General features: G+C 41.4%; 1 long non-coding RNA gene across 1 annotated transcript in view; it reads left to right on the plus strand.

Annotated features, from left to right (window-relative positions):
* LOC144984121 (uncharacterized) overlaps positions 1-6,145 on the plus strand; it is a 63,261-nt gene that overhangs the window by 17,584 nt on the left and 39,532 nt on the right. The window lies entirely within an intron of this gene.

Raw genomic sequence — 6,145 nt, forward strand, 5'->3', positions numbered from 1 at the left:
CTTTTTCCTGACGTTTCTGCTGAAACCTTTCAGACGGAATCGGATGTGTGATGGAAGTCAAAGGAAAACACCGCAGCACTTCTGACAGCGCCGCACCAGACAAGAATTACGGCGGAGACATCAACACGTGCTTCAAAAGAAGCTGAATCTCAAGGCCACTTTAAAGAAAAACAATCGGAAATTCAAATATAAGCATTTCCCTTTGAGGTAGTTAGGTAACCATGGAGAATTTGTAAGAACAACTGAGAAAAAATTAAATTTCAGTAATGTAGCACACTCCAGCTTTTTGTGCCAGTTCTTACAACCACAAAATATACAATCACAAAAAAATTATTTTAGCTGAAGTAAAACCATCTACCTTTTTACTTTTGGTTCCTCAAGAGATTTTCCCCTTGTTCTTTCTTCAACAAGGGGAGATCTTAGGATTACGAAGAATTATTTAGTTGTGATACAGAAAAAAATGCGGAAAAAAATGAGCATAAATCTTCTGTGTTTGGCTCTGACCCGATGAAGTCTTACATGCAATAGACATGTACTTACATGTAAATCCAATGGATTCTGACACGGAGAAAAGCAGCTTTACACTGATATGCAACGCTTATCAGTGCAAGGTTGCAGGTGAGCTACTTTTGAGTCGACAATGTCTTGAAGATCTACGTGTGCGTGTGTGTGTGTATATATATATATATATTGTGCTTTTAGTAAACATTTGTTAGTTATGTTAATTAGTTACATGTTTATTTGTACATTGTTGTTTATGTACTGATGACTAAAAACTGCACAGTAAGAGTACACAAAGATACTTTTGTATTAACAATGACGCGTTTTTTTACAAAGACAGAAAGCAGCGACTATCGTATGTCATGCTCTGCTGTAAACCGTGCAATGCGGGGAGCATGGCATTTCCAAACCGCTGCTGGCTCCGTACGAAGCGTGTGTCACGGGAAAAAAAAGCTTCCTTAATGATCTCGTATTTATCGGGCGAGAACTGCAGAGGCGATCGCAGGAGGACACACTCGGGGAAGCTTCAATAAACACTCCAGTTGTCCGGAGTGGTCTTCTGCCAGGGACTTCTGCATGACAATCAAGTTCCATACTTCTCGGTGAGGATTTTGATTGGCTGGTGGATTTTTTAGAAGTACATTTTTTTTTTGTTATTTACCTTTGCTGGCCTGCGATCTACCCTCATGTCCTTGAAAATCGACCAGTCGATCGCGACCGACGTAATGAGCACCCCTGCTTTACAGTATTGAACGGCTTACAACGTAAGTGTTGGGCATGTCGTAGCTTCTCGTATCTGCAACAAAATCTCTTGGAATTACATTTATTGTGTTCTTTGTTGTCCAAAGAATGTTTGTTATTTCAGCATCTCCTCTGTTAAAGGGTTAAGGACCTGATCATGCCAAAGCGTTGTTCCAGGTGGAGAACAGGGGGAAGGAGGGCGTAGAAACGCGACAAAACAATCATCCTTTAACTTAAAGGCAAAAATGTGATGGCGATTGACTGAGAAAAAATGCGGGCGAGTCAGCTACTGGTTCAGAATGAAGGGATGAAGATGATTGACACGTAGGAATAACAGCAGCCCAAAGTGACAGGAAGTGAGGTAGATCTTCTTTACTGAAATTGCACCACTAAATTTCAGGTTTGTTCTTTGACTTTTTTCTATTCTAGTTTTGTAATAACCACATTTTTAAATCGCACACTCTGAATTTTGGCCCAATAGTTGCCAAAGTTAACGGCATTCCAGTGGATTCTGAAGTGGAGAAAAGCAGCCTAACACTGATGTGCAGCACTTTACAGAGGTGTTTGTGCAATCAAAGTATATCAGCTGATTCTGATGCCTCAGAATCAGCTGATATACTTTGATCGCGTAAAAGAGTTACAGTATGTCAAAAAGGCATGTTTTATTTATGTGTCACCAGCGACATCTCCAGTGTTAAATGGGTCAAATCTGGGTTATTAAATTGGTGATGAACATCCACTGTCAGAGGGACCATTCAATAAGCAGCTGCCATAACTGACATTTTTCCATCATTGAGTCCAAACATTCTGGATCGATGCACAAAGCCAGGTTTCAGTCATTTCAAAGTGGGAGATTTCAGGAACAAACGTCAAATAAATATTCCAAATGAAGGCACTGCATGTCATTCAGTGTGACTATGACTGCAACTGATGCAGCATCATGGTTATGAAAGAGAAAAAGTATGTGGGTGTAAAGGACCGCATAGGCTACACTATGTCTGATTCTGAGCTGTTTGCTCATTTCCTGCCGTCCACTCCTCTTTTCTGGTTTCTGTTCCATCCTTTCTTTTCTTCTCTGCAGCTCCCAATCCCCCCGTCTCTTTTGTGTCTCAGTGACAGATGCCTAATTGAATGATGAATGTTCCTTCATTACGCCCTAATTGAACTGCTGTTCGGTCTTATTGGCTGGCGCTCCAGCAGCTGAGCTCATCCCATTGGTTGGGGAGGACTGTTGAGGGTTCGGGGTGGGGCGCTGGTGGATGCCAGTGAGGGCGGCGGGCAGGAGGGGCAGCGCTTTGCTCCATCTGTCTCCTCACACTTGCCTGCACAGCCCACCCCAATGCCATCATCACCTCCGCCTGCATTCGCACCTCTCGCACGGGGGAAGATGTGAGAGTGCACACGCTCAGCAAATCTCAATAAATGATGCAAATGTCTCATTTTTTGGTTTTCGCTCCATTTTGATTTCTCAGAAAACTACACAAAATGCAGCGTACAAAAAAAAACTGTCAAGCTTTGAAGATCCACTGTGAAGAAAATCATGTTTTGGTGGTTTTTAACATGTTCTTGTCGCATTGTTCTGATATTGGAGGAAATATATAAAGAAAATCAAGATTAAAATTGTTTTTCTAAGTAGTTCTTTATTCATATGGCTGTGAATCAGGAGCAGACCAAAAAATGCAATTTGAAAAAGTTTTGTAACAGAAAATATGCCGGGCGGGTCACAAGCTCCTTGCTCCAAATTCACAGCAATGGGGAGGGTTGGGGTTGCCCCACGGCAACAGTCCCGCCCACAACTCAGAGGTGAATTTATAATGAACTCCTGCCGCTCTGCAGAAACTATGTCAGGGTGGGACTTTAAATTTGAATTTACAGTAAGACAAAAGCAAAGATGATAAAAAGGATGTTGTGACCTCCAAGCCTCATGGACCTGCTGGACACTTTGTTGTTGACACAAAATGACCAAAAGCTCAAGTTTGACATTTTTTACTGCTTTAAGACATTCTGCAACTTTCATCAATGAACCGAACCAATAAATACTTCTGTTATATCGTGTTTTTTAGACGATGAATGGGTGTGGGAGTCACATTAGCTATTGCCCCATCATCAGCCACAGACAGTGGGGGAATAAAGAAGTTTGCTGCTATGGACTACCACCTTCTAATGAGATTGTCATTTTCTGTCAAACTGCCATCAATTTGTGAATAAAGCGCAGTGGTTGATTCTAGAGTTTTCTTAACCTGTAATGAAACTGAATCACATATTTCTAGTTTTTGCTTGTTTTAGTCAGAAAGTCTGCAGAATTTTTATTTCTATTTCCTGATGTAAGACATTGATGTTGAATCGATACAAAGCTGCAGAGTTAGATGGAGACTCTGGATGAAGACGTCCAGATTTAACAATCCTTTTTAATGGAAGCTTCACACCTCTTAAGCAGTCAGAGTACAGAGAAGCTGAATCTAGATCAACCTTTAAAGATCCACTCCAATCATCTTTTGATCTATTGTAAAATCCCTCCCATACGATTATGCTGTTTTTAGGCAAGTATTGTAGCTTCTACGTTGCTGCTACAAGATTTTTAAGAAAGCAATTTTTGTCTTGATTCACTTTGATTCAAATTGAGGAAAACTCAGAAAAATGCTACAAGAACATGTCAAAGACACAATTTTCCTGACAGGGAGTCTTAAAAATCCAACCGCCCAAAGGAACAGATTCTTGTGATACCACGACCTTGATGGGTGAGAATCTTCCCAGACCGCATGAAGCTCCGTTAACCAGACCGTGGATGCTAGTTAGTCAGTTGGTGCGGAGATGATTTCTCATCCTCCATGATGGTTATAAACTCCGCCCACTGATCAACAAGTCATGGGCCAAAGCTAAATTTCTGATTGGTTGATGCAAATGCTTTGCCAATGATTAAATATTTGAACTCTTAAATCGCAGCAAAAACCTGGTCCGCAACGCAACACACCAGAACCCTGATGGCCGTACGCCGCGCCATGTCCAATGCTCAAATCCCGCCGTACATTGATTTAACATTGAAACTGGATGCCCCTGACACACGGATCCTGACAGATGTAAACAGTTTTCTTAAGCAATATGTTGTTCTTAGAAAGTAAAACTGAAAATATTAAAAAAGATCCTAACATGGAAGCACCTCAAACTGTGAGTACAAAAAAACTTCTCCGTAAGGGAAGTCAAAGAAACTAAAGTGATATCAGAACAGGTGAAAAGGGGCGGGGTTAAAGATTGCCAATAGTGTTCCAGTGGATTTGATCTTAATGGAAAGTAGACAGGACTGATTTCAACACTACTTGCAGCTTTACCTTCATGTCCCAGTCTTGTCCTTGTACTTCAGTCTGACCCGATGTTACTCGACTAAATCCACTGCAGCACCTCCCACAGCCACTTCACCTCCTCCACCTCTGCAATGTCACCCACGCACTGGAACATGCATTTCATCTCACACACGTACAAGGACACATACATGCATTTACCTGCTCTGAAACACGCGGGTCTGGCCTCCAAACACGCACCAACATGCTGTAAGGCACAAATGTATAGACACACTTACGTGGGAGTCTTGAGCCGGCCCTGACCTGACAAGAAGGGCGATGAAGATTAATGTGTCCTCCATGAGTGACAGGCCGGGGAATTGAAGGGCAGAGGGCCTCGTTAATCAAGAGGCTGACAGATGCCATTCAGGACCTCTGAACAACGAGGAGACAAAGCAAACCCTCTCCCACAGACCTCCCCCGTCCGGCCGTCCCACCACCAGCGCAGGGAGAACTTCATTATGCAGTGGTAGGATCAAAACTCATTCCTCAGAGTCACACTCTGACTCCAAATAAGAAAATCCATCACATGCTCGGCAGGCCGGACTCCGGGCTCTTCTCATCTGTGCATGCCTCAAAGCTGATGGAACCTGAGCGGGGAGGGCTTCATGAGCCCTCATTATAACTTTGTAATACGTTCTAGGACCATTACCGGTCAGACGTTAAGCATTCATGTTTAATTCCACTGAATTTCCTTTAGAATTTCAGGCCAGACCAGAGGGAACCCATAAATGCTTTCTAATTCTTCAATAAGATGACCTAAAGAAAAAGACGTTGTCATGCATCGTCAGAGAAATATAACAGTTTGGGATTTAAAATTATGTTTATACACAAACTGTATGAAGAGGCTTCGATAATCTAGCCATCACATGTGATTATAAACTAATAGAGAATTCAAAAGCATCGTGGTAATCACGAGCCTTGTGATGTTGGTAGATACTTTAGGAGATGAGACACGCAGACTCCGCCCACCTCAACTATGTTACAAGAGTGGGCGAGACAAAGTTAAGTGAGAGTTTTGTTGAGTTCACTTGTTGGTCTAGTTTCCTGCCAATCAAAAAGGAAAAAATAAAAACACCCCCAAAAATATACTAATTTGATATTTAATAAAGTTGTCATGGTTAGAAAATAAAGCCATAAATGTGGTGTAGTCAGACTGTAAACCCCTTTAATTTTAGAGTAAGCTTGATTGTGTTTTTTTATTTTTTGAGGGAGTCTAAAAGTAATTGCTCACTTGTGTCACCAGCCACTAGTGGTCATTTCAGAAACTACAACTAAAATAATATCTCAGAACTAGCAGTGGGAGCTTTGTATGGAAATGACAGGGAATGCCACTTAACTGAAGATGAAGAAAACCTTGGAAAATGGGTTTGATAAATATAGTTATTGCAGGGATAAACTTAAAATTCAGTTAAAAGTAGGTAATTACTAGTTGAACACTTAAAAAATGTCTAAAGTAATTTCCACCTCTTTTATCTTTTAACTCTGTCAGAAAAACCCAAAATCACAAAAGTCTGCACATGTGAAAGTGTTTCTTCCTTCCCCGTCCGGTGTAGCAACGGAATAAT

The sequence above is a fragment of the Oryzias latipes genome, chromosome 15, assembly GCF_053564925.1.
Source record: "Oryzias latipes strain Hd-rR chromosome 15, Olatipes_Hd-rR_3.1".
Taxonomy (NCBI): domain Eukaryota; kingdom Metazoa; phylum Chordata; class Actinopteri; order Beloniformes; family Adrianichthyidae; genus Oryzias; species Oryzias latipes.